The sequence below is a fragment of the Rutidosis leptorrhynchoides genome, chromosome 10, assembly GCF_046630445.1.
Source record: "Rutidosis leptorrhynchoides isolate AG116_Rl617_1_P2 chromosome 10, CSIRO_AGI_Rlap_v1, whole genome shotgun sequence".
NCBI lineage: Eukaryota > Viridiplantae > Streptophyta > Magnoliopsida > Asterales > Asteraceae > Rutidosis > Rutidosis leptorrhynchoides.
This window is the reverse complement of record NC_092342.1, coordinates 339,899,539-339,920,117: the sequence shown is the minus strand read 5'-3', so window position 1 is coordinate 339,920,117 and position 20,579 is coordinate 339,899,539. Positions and strand designations below refer to the sequence as shown.

Below are 20,579 nucleotides of genomic sequence, written 5' to 3'. Positions count from 1 at the left end.
TGGAATTCACATGTTAAGGGTAATCTTGTGTGCAATGATGCACCTCACGGGAGTCGAACTCCAGACCTCTCTTTAAAAAAAGACAAACCAGTACCACATGAACTACGACACAAAGATAAATAATTTTAAGTAAACTAGTGGTTGTGTTGCTAAAAAATTCTTTAAATGGGTAATCTAGCTCAAAATAAAAATAAAAACTCTTAAAAAATAAAAATTCTTAACAGTCTTCTTTCTTCTTCAGAAAATAAAATAAAACTCTTAAAAAGGCCGTCAGGAATTAACTTTCTGTGAGGGAGTATTGGCGTATCCACTTAACTGAAACTAACTCTCCACACTTTATGGAGAGTCAAATCATATAGTTGTACGCCTTGTATTTAGGATGTTAACAACCAAGTTTATTGTATCTTGTATCTTATATATTCAGATGTAATCAATGAAGAATGTAAGTTCATAATTAATATCTTAAACCCTTTGTAGGTAGTAGTACATGTACGAGAGTCTAGCTTAAAGGCGGTTGAGCTCCATTTCTTGTGCTGGACATGGCAAAAAAGCGCAGAAATTATGTTGCTTCTTCTGTTAATGCTTTCATCAAGTTCAAAGGTGATCTTTCTTCTACCAACATTTTCTTTAAAACCCCCTTTTCGTATTCGTTTAAATTAGGTCTTCGATTTGATCCTCCTCATAAATCATTTTTAGCAGCGTCCCTGCACTCCAAATCTTCTTCAATTCATAATGATTATGATTATGATGATCGCCCTCTAGCTAAGTATAAAAAAGTTAGCAACTTGAATGATGCTTACAATCTGTTTGATGAATGTCTCAGAGAACACCTATGCTATCTGTGGTTAAATTCAATCAGTTGTTGACTGCTGTCACCAGAATGAAACACTATTCTTCTTCACTTGAACTTTTCAAACACATGTGTTCAATTGGTGTTCCTTTGAATAAATACACTATTAGTAATTCTATCAAGTGTTGCTACCACTTGCACCGTACCAATGACGGTTTTGAACTTCTAGGTATTTGCTTCAGACAAGCCATTGTACCAGATGTGTTGATTTTTAGTACACTCTTAGATGGACTTGTTATAGAAGATAGGATTCTTGAAGCTGAGATGTTCTTCAAAAAGCTTATTAAACAGAATCTTTGTGAACGTGATGTAGTTATGTATAGCACAATGATTAAGGGACTTTGTGATGGTTTCCAGTGGTTTCCAGCCGTCATCTAGATGGCTCTGTTCCAGCCGTCATCTAGATGTTCAAAGCTGCCGACGTTGACAACGCGTATGGAAGTGGCAAACTTGAACACGATGACGGCCGTCAACTTCCGCCAACCTTCCTCGTTGACACCATTCACCGCCATAGAATTTTTGCTATAAATAGAGATGCAAACTTTCATTGTAAATCATCCCAAAATCACTCAGAGAAGTGTAATCACAACCTTGAGAGTGTGTGTGAGTTTGAGAGTTTTTTTTAGATTTTGTAAATACTCGTGTAATCTATTCTTGTGAGTAATAGAGTTATTTTTCTCTCAAATTTGTATCTCCCAACGTCCAGGCGATCCTCTCTTCCTAACAAGTGGTATCAAGAGCTTGGTTAGAGATGTTGGTCGAGTTTTGGGTTTTCTGAAGTTTTCTCAAAATTCAATTTTGAGTGTACCATTGGATTCGTCTTGTCGAACCGAGTCCAACGCAAAAAACGGTGACTTAAACGGAGTTATAACGAGCCCAGAAAACGCGGTCAAAGTTTGGTCAACTTGCCGGAACCTCGCGCGGAGAAGACGACCGGTGCCGGAATTTTCGCCGGAGAAGAAAGTCCTGTAGCAATTCACTGTAGAAGTCCTGTAGCAATTCACTGTAGCAGTTGGCTGCACTGTAGCAAGTTCCTGTAGCAGTACTGTAGCAAGTTCCTGTAGCAGTACTGTAGCAGCACTCTAGCAATTCTGAAATTTTACAATTTGGTCCCTGAAATTTTTCAGAATTTCATTTTTGGTCCTTGAAGTTTATAAAAATTATAATTTTGCCCCGCAAGTGGAATTTAAGCCGCGAAGTGTCTAATCCACGATTTTTAACCGTTCCGGACGTAACGGTGATCGCTGTTTTCTACAATTCAACCCCGTTTGTGTTGAAAAATTATTTGTAAGGTGATAATGTCCATAGAAGAGTCAACATCATCTTTGGGAGCTATGATTATGCTCACAACCACAAACTACACGCTGTGAAAACCTCGGATGGGAGATCTCCTCAGCTGTAAGAATTTGTTCGATCCTATTGAATTGAAGGGTATAAACCCTGATTCTGCCAAAGAGAAAGAGTGGAAGAAATCAAACCGAAAAACTATTGGTCAGATCCGTCAATGGATTGATCATAGTGTCTTCCACCATGTTGCACAAGAGACAGATGCATATGTCCTCAGAAAAAAGTTAGAGGACATGTACCAGGCCAAGACTGCTCGGAATAAAGCCCTGCTGATGAGGCGTTTAGTCAACATGAAGCTCAAAACTGGAACTTCAGTTGCCGAGCATACCAGTGAGTTCCAGAGCTTGGTCAACCAGTTATCGTCTGTAGAGATGCCTCTTGGCGATGAAGTTCAGGCTCTATTGCTACTTAGTTCTCTTCCCGATAGCTGGGAAACGTTGGTCGTAACACTCAGCTAGTCAGCTCCGAATGGCAAACTTGCCATGTGAATGGTCAAGGATGCCCTATTCAGTGAAGAGGCAAGGAGAAAAGACATGGGCACAGATCAGACCCATGCCTTTGTCACAGAGAATCGGGGGAGACAGCGAATGAGTAGCAAAAATAAATGGAGAGGCAGAAGCAAGAGCAGGGGCAGGTCAGCTGATGGCAGAAAACCAACATATAAATGCCATCATTGTGGATTAGAGGGACATATGAAGAAGAACTGCTACAGATTGAAAGAGGAACAAAATCAAAGCAGTTCACAGCCGAAGAATAAGGGTGGAGAAACATTAGTGACTATCTCTGGTGATGTCGCTTATTGTTCAACCCATGATGAGACATGCCTTCACGTCTCACGAGAAGACACGGAATGGGTGGTAGATACCGCAGCTTCCTACCACGTGACTCCATACAAGGAATACTCTTCACAACATACAAAGCTGGTGACTTTGGAGCTGTGAAGATGGGAAATTCCAGTTCCGCTGAGATTGTCAGAATTGGTGATGTCAAGATAAAGACAAGTTCCGGGAGCATAATCACTCTGAAGGATGTCCGCCATGTGCCAGATCTTCGGCTGAATTTACTTTCTGGAGTAGCTCTCGACAAACAGGGCTATAATAGTCATTTCAGTAGAGGCACATGGAAATTGTCAAGAGGCGCTATGATAGTCGCTCGAGGACACATTTGTGGCACACTATACAAAACTCATGTGAAGATCTGCACAGACAGCTTTAATGTTGCAGAAAAGGAGGCTTCACAAAATTTATGGCACCAGAGACTCGGTCACATGAGTGAGAAAGGGTTGTCTACCCTAATAAAGAAGGATCTTATCAATGTAGACAAAGATGTTGCGCCAGATCCTTGAAATCATTGTTTGTTTGGTAAGCAGCATAGAGTCTCGTTTAATTCCTCTTCAACGAGAAGATCAGAGTTACTAAGTCTGGTACACTCTGATGTTTGCGGTCCCTTGGAGGTTGAATCAATTGGCGGCAATCGATATTTTCTAGATGTTTATCGATGATACTTCTCGAAAGGTGTGGGTATATTTCTTGCGGACGAAGGACCAGGTGTTCGATTACTTCAAACAGTTCCATGTCATGGTAGAACGTGAGACAGGAAAGAAGTTAAAGTGTCTTCGATCCGACAACGGCGGTGAATACTCTTCCAGACAGTTCGATGCCTATTGCAGATCATATGGCATCCGACATGAGAAGACAGTTCCACGTACCCCTCAACACAATGGTATAGCAGAAAGAATGAACCGAACAATCATGGAACATGTTCAGAGCATGCTCAGTATGGCTAAGCTGCCAAAGCCATTCTGGGGAGAAGCAGTCAGAGCCGCATGTTACTTGATCAACCGATCTCCATCAGTACCACTGAATTTTGAATTTTCGGAGAAACTTTGGTCTGGAAAGGATCCATCATACTCTCACTTAAGAGTATTTGGATGTTTGGCATACGCTCGTGTATCCAAGGAGCTCAGGCAGAAGCTGGATGCAAAGACCACTCCATGCATATTCATAGGCTACGGAGATGAAGAATTTGGATACAGATTATGGGATCTAAAGGAGAAAAAGGTGATCAGAAGTAGGGACGTGGTGTTCCACGAAAGCCAGACAATAGAAGATATTGAAAAGCCCACAATATCTCAGAAGACAAATGTTACTGCTCAGGTGCCAGAGGCAACAATGGAATCATTCATGAGAAATGAATTTTCAGTGCATAAAGAAATGCCAGAAGTAGAAGATAATGAGGAAAATGACGGTGCTGAGCAGGGGAGCCACAACCCCATCTGCCAGACGTTCCATCACCATCACAAGGTCAAGATGATGGCGGATCTCCTCAAAATGTTCCAAAAGTTCGTAGATCTGAATGAGGTCAGATTCCATCGAGTAGATATCCAGAATTCGAGTACCTTCTACTTACTGAAGATGGAGAACCAGAGAGTTTTCATGAAGCAGTATCTCATAAGGACAAAGAAAAATGGTTGCTCGCAATGCAGGATGAGATGGATTCTCTGTATAAAAATCAAACTTATGAGATTGTAGAACTTCCACACAGGAAGAAGGCACTGAAAAATAAATGGGTGTTCAAGCTGAAAAAGGATGGTAGTGGAAAAGTGGTGAAATACAGAGCACGGCTTGTAGTCAAAGGATTCCAACAGAAGAAAGGGATTGATTTTGACGAGATATATTCACCAGTAGTCAAGATGACTTCAATTAGATTCATACTTAGATTGGTCGCAAGTATGAACTTGGAGCTCGAACAGATGGATGTAAAGACAACTTTTCTTCATGGAGATTTACATGAAGAAATTTACATGGAGCAGCCGGAAGGTTTTGAGGTTTCAGGAGATAACCTCGTATGCAAGTGATGTGGTAGCGGAGGGGTACGTGATAGTACTATATTTTACTACGAAATACGTTACAAATTACACAAGTTTTAATTATTTATTTAGAGAATGGATATACCTAAACCTTGCTACAACACTATAGGCAGTGTACCTAATCGTAGAGTAGTATAGTTTTTAGTAAGTCCGGTTCGTTCCACAGGGAGCGGACTTATTGCACACTATATTTTTAAACAACTATATTTGTACAAAATATATATAATTATATATAATAATATATAAAAGGGGGTTTACCGTTTAATGACCGGTTTGTCGATTTATATTTTAAGCGAAGCGTATAGTAAATGATGATATTTAAATAACAATAAAATAAATAACAATAATTAAAATGACAATAAATAAAAGTACGAGAAAAAATGAAATAAAATATATTATGCTTAATTAAACTTCCGTAACCATGATGGTTGACGTGTTGATTTTAGTTTTATGCCCATGGGTTAATTGTCCTTTGTCCTGGATTATTTAATATGTCCGTCTGGTTTTTGTCCATAACAGTCCATCGGTCATAAATATAAAATGCGAGTGCCCTCGTCAAATTATCCTTATACCCGAAGTTAAATATTCCAACTAATTGGGGATTTAAACTGTAACAAGATTTTAATACTTTGTTTAATAATTACACCAGGATGTCGACTGAGTGTAACCCAAGGTTTTAATATTTTGTTATCAATTATACCAAGTGTCCTTTGTACATAATTTCACCCCTGTTTTAATTATTCTAGTGGCTATTAATCCATTCCCGTGTCCGGTTAAATGAACGATTATTCGTACATATAAATACCCCGCCCATCGTGTCCGATCGAGTGTATATGGTAATTTATAGGGACGCCCAATTGTAAATCTTTATATTAACATTAACAAACTATCATTTAGTTAAACAAATATAAAGCCCATTAATAGCTCATAGTCTAATTTCCACAAGTGTCGTTCTTTTGTCCAAACCCCATTTATGGTACAAAGTCCAATTACCCAATTTTAGTAATTAGCCCAACATCATGATTACTTCGGCTCGAATAAGCATAATAATAACTTAGTTACGAGACATTAATTTAAAAAGGAGAACATAACTTACATTGAGTATTTATCGCGTAGTGTTACACGGACAGAATTTCGACTTCAAAAACCCGTAAAATAACCTTTACATAACCCGAACTAATCTAATATAACACTAATCTATACTATATATATATATTTATTTATTTATTATCTTATGGAGTATTATTATTATTATGTTGTAAAACTCGTCAGAATTCGCGACCTTTTATAGGGATTCTGAAATTTCTGTGCTCCGCGAGTCGCGGCACTTTGTGCCTGAGAACTCCGCGAGTCGCGGGGATATGGAATACAGCTCACATCCCTTTGGATCTTCTTTGCCGACGTTTTATATATATAAATATAAAATATAAATAATTAATATAATTATTTATATATTATATTATATTCTTGTGCATAGTAGACTTGTAATTTTTAGTCCGTTGCGTCGGGCGTTAATAGTTGACTCATGTCCTGGTTCCGGATTTTTGAACGTCCTTGCGTACAATTTAATATCTTGTACTTTGCGTTTTGTAACTTGTACTCTTATCTTTTTTAGACGTTCTTCATCAATAATTTGAACCACTTGGATTGTATCTTGTACATTTGAGCTTTTTGGTCATTTGCGTCTTCAAATCGTCGTTTTCGCCTTTTGTCTTCGCACTTATTTAATATAAACGATTACAACTTAAAATAGGACAATTATAACTAAATAATTTACATATTGGGAGGATATTGCTACTAAATATATGTTCATTTGGAGCACTATCAAATATCCCCACACTTGAACGTTGCTTGTCCTCAAGCAATACAGAACTTGAAATAAAAACATACATGAATTACTTTTTTATTCATCATACTTTGTACATTAGTGATTTTGATATGGTGGTATAAACAATGATAGTAACGATAGAACCATGGTTAAAGGTGGGTGTGTCATCCACAGTTGCCTCGGGTTTAGGTCAACGACACTTGCAATCAAATAGCCGATTTACTTTCGGTTTCCAAAGCAAAGTGCACATTTGAAAGGCGGTTTACAGTCCCACATGACTATGAAAATGTAGATCCTTAAGGAAATTGGATCTTTATGAAAACATTTGATCTTTTGAAAATTCAATCTAGCTTTTACCCTAGATAAGTTTTCCGGAATAACCCTTCACCGGTGTTTGCAAAATATTTTTGTGGGTTTTGTGGGTTTCAGATTTGAAAATTTTAGCTCAAAACTTATGGTTTTGTGTCACCCACTTGCTAACCTTGTATTAGGAAAGCAACACGTCCAGTTTACTTGCTCCGTATATTACCTTTCGGTAAACTACCGTCCGGTTGTAAAGGAAAGCGATGAACAAGCAACTGTTAAGGCAATGTCCCGTGACATGCTTTTGATTTATGGTCTATAACGTGTCGGACGCAATTACTATCCTTTGTAGGAGCAATAGTAAAGCTCACCCTTATAATTTTTTGGTCTGGCACAAGGTCCTGTCTTCGACCATGCTATGCAACCACCGTTCTTACGGTTGACACCCGATTTGGTTCAGGTGACCTAATGAATTCCAGGTGAATTCCTAGGATTTTACGTTCAATGGTAATGAACGCATTGAAAATGGGTTTTCAGAAAACAAATCGGTTTATAATTTGATCAAAATATTTTCTCGTTCAAGCTCGAGTTTAGATATCATTGAATTCCATGAGTTTGTAATTCTCAATCTTTAAGGTCAATCTCAAGGATTGAGTAATATCAGGCTTAAGAGCTGATTTTTAATCTTTAAGGAGATTATCCTTTCTGGGGATCTGATTCATTAGTCTTATCAAGCTAATTTGCACGGTGCCCCCCCCATTGTACGAGATAAATCCTTCTCATGGTTAGGATAAATCTGACCACCTGGCGACCCTGTTTTATGCTGAGGTCCGTGGATTTCCTGCTGATTTTAGTGATGACTTTTCTAGATTTTTCGTCAACCTACAGCTGGTCTGGACGACAACTTCATGACCTAAATCAAGAAGCGCGTTTCTTTTTCGGAAGACTTTACTTCCTTTAAATGATGGAATTGATTCATCGTGTAGATCCATCTTTCATTACAGTAAATCGGGTAAAACAGTTAATTTAGTCCAAAACAAAAGCACTTGCAATAAACTTTACAGAAACATGTGATAGATAGTTTTTAATTGAATAACTTGGTACATTCTCCCCACACTTAGTTTCTTTCTTTGCCTTTTTATTCTCCTTTATTCTATTTTAAATGAATTCAATCGTTTTAGGGTGTTTCTCAATTTATGTCATTTCCGAGGTAACGATAATTTCGGTATTAACACCTAGTTTTCATCGTTCATAAATATGTATAAACATGATTTTGAATTCATTTATTTGAAATTTTTTTTTTTTTTAAAATTTTCACAAAATTTGGCAAATAAACTAAGTGCAAATCCGAGAGAATTTATAACCCTTCCCCACACTTGAGATCATGCAATGCCCTCATTTGCATGAAATCAGACTCTAATTATAAATTCATGAGGGTGATTAGTGTAGAAAAATGATTGAAAATACCCAGTTTGTAATTACAAAGCTCGTCGAATGATAGATGGCGCGCCTCATCGTTCATTCCTTCATGTTTTATCACACATATTTTTCTTCAAAAACGGTTGCTTTTCTGAACTGTTTGCTAATCTTTAAAAATACGTCTTTTGCCCTAATTTATTATGCATGTTTATTAACGAATTATGCACTAACCCGAACCCCTAATTTAACGTTAAGTGGGGTTAAACTTCCCCACACTTAGCTGACGACATGTGAAGTCAGTAGAATAAGTTCCAAGAATTAAAATAGTGAGCCAGTTATTTACATCTCGAGTGGTATATAATATATCAACGGTTTTAAAGTTTAGAACCACCCAATCGCCACTACTTAATTCTTTTTTAATTGTAGCTTTTAGTAAATGGATATGTCTCTTTTCTGGTTCTTGGTCAAATGGATCGATATACACCGTCATACTTATTTCTATAGGGTGGACAATTCCTAATATTTCCTTCCTTTTATTCTCGTGATCAAAGTTTTCACCTCTATTACCCAATTGGGTGAAATTCGAAGTGTCATTATCTATTACAGCTCGTAGTTCATTTCCGGTTAATGACTCGTCTATTGAGAATATTGGGTTGGAAGGTTGTGGAATGGTGAAGTTCGGTTTGGCCTTGGGGGTAAAATTTTCAACGTTATCGTATTCCCAAGAGTACCAATTTATTACCCTTACTTCTTCTTTATCCATTGATGGATCGATGATTTCGTCGGTAGAGGCTAATGTGTCGATATGTTGTGAAATTGGTAAGACTGAATAAAAAGTATCATCGGGATAGTTGGTAATTTCGGAGCTCTCGAATTCATCAAAATTCGATGATATGAGATTTTCTTGCACAATACTCCTCAGAACAACAGGTGTGTAGTCTGATAGAGTTTCAGCTTGCCGGTTTACAAACTCTCTCATTTGTTCATTTTGAGCATTGAGTTCTTTGAGTTTGATTTTCATATTGTCTAATAAATTTTCAGACACGTAATTTTCCTCGTCTACTGGTTGTTGAGTTTGGAAATATTCTTGGGAATAATCCCAATTTGAATTGTATTCTTCATAATCATTCCATTCAGGTTCCGTGGGTGCGTAATTTTCCATAGGAACGTAATAATAACATTCCCATGTTGAGTGATAATCTCCACAGATTTCACAACCAGTTATTGTTTCGTCATTCGTGATCCAAGATTGACCGAACGAACTGTCATCAACACCCGTTTGAGAGTATTGATTTAATTGATTTTGGATATCAAAAAGAGTTTCCATAGCCTTGTTTTCAAAATTTTCCATTTTATTGCGATGGCCAAATTTTAGCTACAATGTGGTGCATTTACTAATTATCCTATTAGTTATAAAAATAGAAAAACTTATATAAGTTGTCCAATTAATAGACTTTTCTGCTTTTGCCCACGTTTCGAATAGCCAAAAGATGCAGCAGGGAGCCAGAACCCTTTAAATCGGAAGCTCACAACTCAGCCACTAACAAATCCAACTATTACTACGAAGCAGAAAATTGTCAACGTCCATTAATTTAACCACTTAAATAATTTTTCTTTCCGTTTGAGATATTAGATAAGAAATAGAGAAAATTTCTAAGTCCTAAAAACTAGCGTGTCGAGAAATAAGAAAGAAAAAGAATGAGCGTCGAAAAACGTCGAAAAATAAAAATAAGAAAATAGCGCGTCGTAACTTAAAAAGGAATTAAAAACTAAGAATTAAAAGTTGCGTCTAAAAATATTAAAGCTTAAAAGAAAAACTATATCCCAAATGGTAATAACTTAAAAAGGTACTAAAATATAAAAACGGCGTCGCAAAATTCTAAAGCACCTAAATCTCAGTCTAAAGAAAAAGCACTTAAGGGATTTTACGACAAAGCCTAAAAATATAGAAGTAAAAATAACTATGGCAAAAACTAAGTTTAAAACTAAATATGAGCTAAAAATACAAATATTACGCTAAAACGATTAAAAAGGGACAAAATATAAAAATATACAAAAAGTTGTAAAAAGTACAATTTTTATAAAAATATTATTTTTATATTATTTATTTATTAAAACTATTAATTTTACATATAATAAAACTAATTAAAATTTAAAATACAATTTAATTAAAAAAAACTTAAACTAATTATAATAATTAAACTAATTAGGGTTTATTAATAATAATAATAATAAAATCCGTAATTAATGTGAAATTAGGGTTCTGTCACGTGTGTCAGAGTGTCTCCGCGAGTCGCGGTATTTCAAGCAGCAAACCCCGCGAGTCGCGAGGTTCCAAAATTCAACTCTGGTACAGTTTTTAATTCGACCTTTTTTTTTTTTTCTGTTTTATATTCTTCTGTTTTAAAATCTAAATATTTATATAATAAAAAACTTATATTTAAAAACTAAAATAAAAATAGAACTACTTTATAATTTTATAAATAAAAATAGTAAAACAAGATTTATATATATTTTTTATTTTTTATTTTTTTTTCGGTTTTTTTTTTTTTTTTATAAATTTGATATTGTTTTTCTAAAAATATATTTATACAAATATATATTAAAAATATAGCGTTTCGCCAAGTCCCCGGCAGCGGCGCCAAAAACTTGATGTGGTAGCGGAGGGGTACGTGATAGTACTATATTTTACTACGAAATACGTTTCAAATTACACAAGTTTTAATTATTTATTTAGAGAATGGATATACATAAACCTTGCTACAACACTATAGGCAGTGTACCTAATCGTAGAGTAGTATAGTTTTTAGTAAGTCCGGTTCGTTCCACAGGGAGCGGGCTTATTGCACACTATATTTTTAAACAACTATATTTGTACAAAATATATATAATTATATATAATAATATATAAAAGGGGGTTTACCGTTTAATGACCGGTTTGTCGATTTATATTTTAAGCGAAGCGTATAGTAAATGATGATATTTAAATAACAATAAAATAAATAACAATAATTAAAATGACAATAAATAAAAGTACGAGAAAAAATGAAATAAAATATATTATGCTTAATTAAACTTCCGTAACCATGATGGTTGACGTGTTGATTTTAGTTTTATGCCCATGGGTTAATTGTCCTTTGTCCTGGATTATTTAATATGTCCGTCTGGTTTTTGTCCATAACAGTCCATCGGTCATAAATATAAAATGCGAGTGCCCTCGTCAAATTATCCTTATACCCGAAGTTAAATATTCCAACTAATTGGGGATTTAAACTGTAACAAGATTTTAATACTTTGTTTAATAATTACACCAGGATGTCGACTGAGTGTAACCCAAGGTTTTAATATTTTGTTATCAATTATACCAAGTGTCCTTTGTACATAATTTCACCCTGTTTTAATTATTCTAGTGGCTATTAATCCATTCCCGTGTCCGGTTAAATGAACGATTATTCGTACATATAAATACCCCGCCCATCGTGTCCGATCGAGTGTATATGGTAATTTATAGGGACGCCCAATTGTAAATCTTTATATTAACATTAACAAACTATCATTTAGTTAAACAAATATAAAGCCCATTAATAGCTCATAGTCTAATTTCCACAAGTGTCGTTCTTTTGTCCAAACCCCATTTATGGTACAAAGTCCAATTACCCAATTTTAGTAATTAGCCCAACATCATGATTACTTCGGCTCGAATAAGCATAATAATAACTTAGTTACGAGACATTAATTTAAAAAGGAGAACATAACTTACATTGAGTATTTATCGCGTAGTGTTACACGGACAGAATTTCGACTTCAAAAACCCGTAAAATAACCTTTACATAACCCGAACTAATCTAATATAACACTAATCTATACTATATATATATATATATTTATTTATTTATTATCTTATGGAGTATTATTATTATTATGTTGTAAAACTCGTCAGAATTCGCGACCTTTTATAGGGATTCTGAAATTTCTGTGCTCCGCGAGTCGCGGCACTTTGTGCCTGAGAACTCCGCGAGTCGCGGGGATATGGAATACAGCTCACATCCCTTTGGATCTTCTTTGCCGACGTTTTATATATATAAATATAAAATATAAATAATTAATATAATTATTTATATATTATATTATATTCTTGTGCATAGTAGACTTGTAATTTTTAGTCCGTTGCGTCGGGCGTTAATAGTTGACTCATGTCCTGGTTCCGGATTTTCGAACGTCCTTGCGTACAATTTAATATCTTGTACTTTGCGTTTTGTAACTTGTACTCTTATCTTTTTTAGACGTTCTTCATCAATAATTTGAACCACTTGGATTGTATCTTGTACATTTGAGCTTTTTGGTCATTTGCGTCTTCAAATCGTCGTTTTCGCCTTTTGTCTTCGCACTTATTTAATATAAACGATTACAACTTAAAATAGGACAATTATAACTAAATAATTTACATATTGGGAGGATATTGCTACTAAATATATGTTCATTTGGAGCACTATCAGCAAGCTGAAGAAAAGTTTATATGGTTTGAAGCAGGCACCTAGGCAGTGGTACAAGAAGTTTGACTCGTGCATGGTGAGTCAAGGGTATAAGAAAACTACAGCAGATGAGTGTGTCTACATTCAGAAGTTTTCTGAAGAAAATTTCGTTGCTCTTCTACTATATGTAGACGATATTTTGATCGTAGGGAAAGACACAACGAAGATCAACCAGCTGTAGAAGGAACTCTCGAAGTCTTTTGACATGAAAGACTTAGGACAGGCTCAACAGATTTTAGGAATGCAAATAACCTGAGACAGGAAGAATAAAAGGTTATGGCTATCTCAAGAGAAGTATATTGAACGAGTGCTTTCACGTTTCAATATGAACAATGTCGAACCTATTAGCATTCCATTAGCCAACCATTTCAAGTTAAGCAAGAGTTCTTGTCCCTCATCCAAGGAAGAGATCGGGGAGATGTCTTTAGTACCATATTCTTTAGCAGTTGGAAGTTTGATGTATGCGATGGTGTGTACAAGGCCCGATATTGCTCACGCAGTGGGAACAGTGAGTCGTTTTCTCTCCAACCCCGGGAAAGAGCATTGGGACGCGGTAAAATGGATTCTCAGATATCTTAAAGGTACAAAGAATCTATGTCTTTATTACGGGGGAGCTGATCCAATCTTGGAAGGCTATACAGATGCGGATATGGCCGGAGATCCTGATAGTAGGAAATCTACTTCAGGATTCATTTACACTTTTGCAGGGGGAGCCGTTTCATGGCAGTCAAGACTACAGAAGTGTGTTGCATTATCCACAACTGAAGTAGAGTATATTGCTGCCTCAGAAGCTGGAAAAGAAATGTTGTGGTTAAAGCGTTATCTCCAAGAATTTGGAATCAAGCAAAACGAGTACAAGGTATATTGTGACAGTCAGAGTGCTCTAGATTTGAGCAAGAACTCCATGTACCATTCCCGTACAAAACATATTGATATTCGCTATCATTGGATACACGAGGTAATTGATCGACAACTGTTGAGACTAGTGAAGATCCATACAAAGGAGAATCCTGCGGATATCGTAACAAAGGTGGTGACTCGGGAGAAGTTGGAGTTATGCAGAGACATAACTGGAATGTTCGTTGATTCGGCTGGAGGGGGAGAATTGATGGTTTCCAGTGGTTTCCAGCCGTCATCTAGATGGCTCTGTTCCAGCCGTCATCTAGATGTTCAAAGCTGTCGACGTTGACAACGCGTATGGAAGTGGCAAACTTGAACACGATGACGGCCGCCAACTTCCGCCAACCTTCCTCGTTCACACCATTCACCGCCATAGAATTTTTTCTATAAATAGAGATGCAAACTTTCATTGTAAATCATCCCAAAATCACCCAGAGAAGTGTAATCACAACCTTGAGAGTGTGTGTGAGTTTGAGAGATTTTTTTTTAGAGTTTTGTAAATACTCGTGTAATCTATTCTTGTGATTAATAGAGTTATTTTTCTCTCAAATTTGTATCTCCCAACGTCCAGGAGATCCTCTCTTCCTAACACTTTGTAAGATCGGAAACAATGTTACCGCTATTGCTTTGCTTAGGCTAATGGATGAAAGAGGTCATAAAGCTAATGTCGTTGCATATAGCACCATCATTCACGGTCTTTGCAAAGACAAAATGATTGGTGATGCTTTTAATCTTTTCAAAGAGATGGTTTTTCACAAAGGCATTCTACTAAATGTCATCACATACACCTCTTTGATTCATAGTCTTTGTAACTTAGGTCGTTGGGACGAGGTTTGTAACATACTAAAAGAAATGGACGATGAAAGGATCTCCTTAGATGTGCAAACCTACAATGTATTAGTGGATGCATTTTGCAAAGATGATAAAGTAGATGAAGCACAAGCTGTTATCAGCATCATGTTTGAGAGAGGAAAGATTCCTAACGTAGTAACATACAATTCACTTATTGATGGTTACTGTTTACGAGGTGAAATGAGCAAAGCAAAAACAATTTTTGATTCAAACTTAAGCGTCTGGTCCCTAATGTTGTCACTTACAATAGCTTAATAAATGGGTATTGTAAGAATAAGATGATAGACATGGCCATGGATATGTTTTCTAAAATGGAAAGAATATGTTTGAAATGTAATATAGTCACTTACAACACCATGATACAGGGATTGTTTAGTGTTGGAGGTTGTGCGGCTGCTCGCAAACTATTTGACGAAATGCTTGCACATGGTCAACTTCCAGATGAATTAACTTATAGAATAATCTTAAAGGGTCTTTGCGACAATAGTCTGATAGAAGATGCATTATCTTTGTTCAAGTTAATGGGTAATAGTAAGCTCAATTCGGATATTGTTGTGTATAACATCCTAATTGATGGTGCAAGAAAATGCGAGAAGTGTGATATCACAAGGGTTCTCTTTGAGGAGCTTAATACTAATGGTTTGAAACTTAATATTCATACATATAGTGTGATGATTAGTTCTCTTTGTATGGAAGGTCTACCAAGTGATGAAAATAAGTTGTTTCTAAAAATGGGTGTGAATGGTTGCCTGCCAGATGATGTTACTTACAGAGTTCTTCTCCAAGGATATCTACAAAATAATTACTATGATGATGTTGAGATGCTTTTACGTGAAATGGAACAACGGAATTACTCACTTGATGTTACGACCTTAACAGTTTTAATGAATCATATAGCAATCGGTTCATTGAAGGATACATTGCTTGAGTTGATAGGTAGGTGTGACGATCGCTCCAAATTCATATGGACGAACACGTCATTCATTGATTTCATTGCGAGGTATTTGACCTCTATATGATACGTTTTGTAAACATTGCATTCTTTTGAAAAGGCACACCATAAATGAATATTTAAATCAAAGGTTTTCGACATCTGATGATTTCTACATATAGACAATCACCATAAATAATAGTTTACAACAGTACTTCCGTTGACAATGCAGTCAAAATAAGATACATGGTGATGATTTGGTGAATGCAACGTTTCCTTGAAAAATATGTCATGTAAGACTCCATGCACATAGCTTGTCTAACATCTAAGCAAACAGCGGAAGACTTCTAGGAAACTTGAGAATAAACATGCTAAAAAGTGTCAACACAAAGGTTGGTGAGTTCATAGTTTTAATGTTTCGTATAATCTGCATATAAAGGTGGATCACAAGATTTCAGTTGTTTCATCCAGAAACGTTTATCAAAATATTCTATGAAATTGAGCACCCTGGTAACTAAACTTAACGTATATATAATTTGTACCCTTTGTATAATCATCTTAATAATACACGCAAACCAACGTGTATGCTTCTCAAATAGCATACGTCCGTTAAAAGGCTAGTGCTCTAGCTCGGACGGGGATATCAAGCCCTATGGATCCATATACTACTACTCGCGCCCACCAGTTCTTATAACTGGCAGTTACTAGTTACCAAAGCTAAGGGATTTTCGGTTTAAACTTAGTGTAGAATTTAGTATGTACTTGTATCCATTGCGTTTAAAATAAATTGCATGTATTCTCAGCCCAAAAATATAGATTACAAAAGCAATTAAAAATGGAGCAATGAAACTCACACATATAAATATTGTAAATCAGTTAATAAAGCATTTGCATGTATTCTCAGCCCAAAAATGTAAAGGGTAAAAGGGATCATATGAAACTCACCTTAGCAGCATATAAAGTCGTTCACCAAAATGTGATCGAAACACGGATTACCAAATAACTGTAGATCTCAACATATCAATATTGTAGAAAAGTACGTAGACGTAACAGAGATAATAAACACTAGATTTGATTCATAAATATACCCCCGAACATTACCCATAACCTCCATGGCAATAACTCATAATTTCCTTAACTCTATCCCGCTTGAAAACATATTTTGAAAGTGACACGCTCATGACCTCGTCGTAGTATTTTAGGTATAATACTAATAATAATTAGATTAATAATAATATTAATCTTAATAATAATAATAATAATAATAATAATAATAATAATAATAATAATAATAATAATAATAATAATAATAATAATAATAATAATAATACTGAGTAAGATGAATATATATGTGTGTAAACTGAGCCGAAATCGATGAATTTTATAGACCTCGCCTGGCCAGACCTCCCATGCGATCGCATGGGTTTGAAGGCCACAGTCCATGCGATCGCATGGCCCTATTTTTCCAGCCCACATGTTTTTATCCTAACATTTGTCGACATAATAAAATATAAATATAATATATATAATTTAAATTAATTAATTATATATTATATTAAATTCACGTGCATAGTTGACTTGTAATTTTTGTTCCGATAAGTCGTACGTTGTCACTCGACTTATGTCCCGGTTCCGGTTTTTCGAACGCCCTTTCGTACGCTGAGAAAACTTGTACTTTACGTTTCGTGAATCGTACCTTTGTCAAAATATAGTCTTAAATCATCCATAAAATATACCACTGTAGCAAAGTTACTGTAGCAATTCACTGTAGCAAAGTCAATTTCACTGTAGCAAATAGTGATTTTTAAAAACACTGTAGCATTTTGGGTACTGTAGCAATTTGAAAATGTTACTATCGTTTACTAGATAACTTGAAATTATATATATGTATATATCTTTTTAATATATATAAATCAGTTTTTAAATACACATTGGAAGTTATTTATAAATAAATTTTAATAATAAATATTTCAACTTATCATATATATTCAAATAGATATTTAAACCAATAAGTTTAATGTACGGTATCAAATAATTAATACATTGTTACTTTTTCAAGTTATAGTATATATGTATCTATTTACATATAATTGTTCGCGAATCGTCGAAAACAACCGAAATGTATTTAAATATATAAAAGTAGTTCAAAAATTTTGAGATTCAGTTTTATAGACTTTGCTTATCGTGTCGAAAATGTTAATCATACAAAGATTAAGTTTAAATTTGGTCAGAAATTTCCGGGTCTTCACAGTAGGCTAGTGCCTAAATACTTGATGAAAACCTACAGAAAGGAATTTTAGTAGAAATCACATTTGATGTATTGAATGATTATCAAGTTGATAGCAACAATTGTCATCTTCTAGATTTCTTATTTGTAAATTGAATGGTTGGTGGTGTTTTACTGGTCAAACCTGAAAGTTTGGTTGAAAGGCAAATGGGTTTAAGGGTTCGAGTGTATGAAGCGGGTTTAAGGGTTCAAGCGTGTTGGCGCAACTGAAAGTTTTGTTATTCAGTTGTTCTGTTTGTACATGGTGCCTCTTGATATGTTGATGCGTTGAAACAGTACCTTTATTTTATGAACGGATTTGAGTTATTTTGTTACACGAATTGTTTTATTGTATATATGGTGTTTTAATGAATTCAGGTTGATTTCACACATATAGGCAACTAGTCCTATCCGCGTAGTTTAGTTTGTTGGTAAATCCGGTTCGTTCCACAGGGAGACAGTGTTAAATAGTTTTTAATAGTCTTTGAAGTTAAACTTATTTAAAAGGGGTTTTGGATTAGGAATTTATAATACTACATAATAATAATAAAATTTAGCTTAATCTTAATTTAATTATATTACTTATTAATTTATACGAATACATTATTTATAATTATTAACTTAAAAGTGAATTAATTGAAATTATACTATTTGTGATCTAAATAAGTTTATTACTAAATGATAATTAATAAAATAATAACTTTTAATAAAACTAATTGATTAGAATTTTGTTTTGAGCAATAAATTATAATACAAATTTATTTAAATTAACTGAATAATAAAAATGAATTATAGGAAATTATAATAATTAAACTAATTATAAATTAATTACTTTAGAATAATGATAAAAGATTTAATTTAAAACCTTGACATTTAAATAAATTCGGAACAGTGCTGATATTACACGTACGCTTTTCGCGTACAACTATACGCGTTCTGCGTATAATTTTGAAGGTACGCGTTTCGTGAGATGTATACACGATACGCGTATGATATATCTAATGTGACAAACAGTTCTGGTACAAATTCGAGTATTTTGATGTATATTTTTATTTTTAGTGAATAATAATAATACGTAAATAATAATAATAATAATAAGTATTTTACAATATATAAATAAATGGGAGTGTTTACTTAAATGTGTCACCTCTAGATCCATGGATTGTTTTGAGTTTAAGCCCTATTAAAATGTTTTAGTATAAAACTTTATATTTTTTTCTTTTGAATAAATATAAAGTTATGACTAACTAAATTTAATCTAATTTTCATCGGATCTTATTTTAGATAGTTACTATTCCCCAAGTATTTAAATTGAGACCCAACCAAGTTTTGACTTTCGCCAAAACCCAAATCATAACGGTTTCCCTTTTTATAATTTCACTATTATATGACTAGTGATATTACCCAAACCACCGAACTTTATTTCTAATTTAGTGTTAGTAAATTATTCATAAGTTCGTCTAGATCACTTTTAATGTTGAAGCTTAATTTATATAGATAAAAATAACTTTCGTTATTTGAATCTAATAAATTAAGTGACAAGGGTTAAATATCCAAGTACATAATAATGGTTCTTTTAATTAGGCTCAATGTTAAAAATACTTAAGTTACATTTTAATTTTTACAAATGATAACAATCCATTTCACTAGGGGCTCTACATCTAAGCAAACACTAGGGAAATTAGCTACTCATTATACTAAGGTAAGCATGAAAATATAAATATACAAACATAATAATAACGATAAAAATTGATAACGATAATTTTAATAGGATATACTTACGAAAATCTTCACTTTCATTTACTTTAAACGGTAGAAAATTACAATAACAACACCCCTTTCACTCGTACAATAATACCCTTTATCACGAACAATACACCCTTAAATCTGAAACTATCCTAAAAATTGAACCTTGGACTGAAAATAAATGATACTGAGGGAATGAAAAATAAATACAGTAGCTAAAATAATTGATATCTGTAAATGTGTGTTGTATAGAATTTTGGAGCTGTCTACTCCCCACTACTGTCCTTTGCTTCTTTCTCTATGTATCTGTATATAGTAGAAGAGTAGTAGATGTAATCATCATTTTTAATTCTTTATTGCATACAGTGGCTGGAGTGGCTGGAAAGTAATATTAATAAACCATAAAGTAACCGTCCCATTTGTAATTCAGATCTGAATCTGGACTCAACAATACGCGTTTCGTGTAGAACACCACACGGTCCGCATAAGGTTAAAATACTACGCGTTTCGCTTAGGTAAGTACGCGATACGCGTAAGAGTAAACGGCAGTTTTCTAATTTTTTTTTTTTTTTGTTTATTCTCTGTTCACCCCTTGTTGACGTATATCGACTTGGAACTTTCTTTTGAACTCTTTTTCTTTGATCATCTTGAACTTGCATTCGGGTAAACATTATCTTGATATATATTTGGTTTAAATCCGTCGTTTTATCATTGTTTTATCATCGTTTCTTCAAAC

General features: G+C 34.6%; 1 pseudogene; it reads left to right on the top strand.

Moving 5' to 3' along the window:
• Positions 1-539: 539 nt before the first annotated feature.
• Positions 540-20,232, top strand: LOC139871407 (uncharacterized; annotated as a pseudogene).
• Positions 20,233-20,579: the final 347 nt, after the last annotated feature.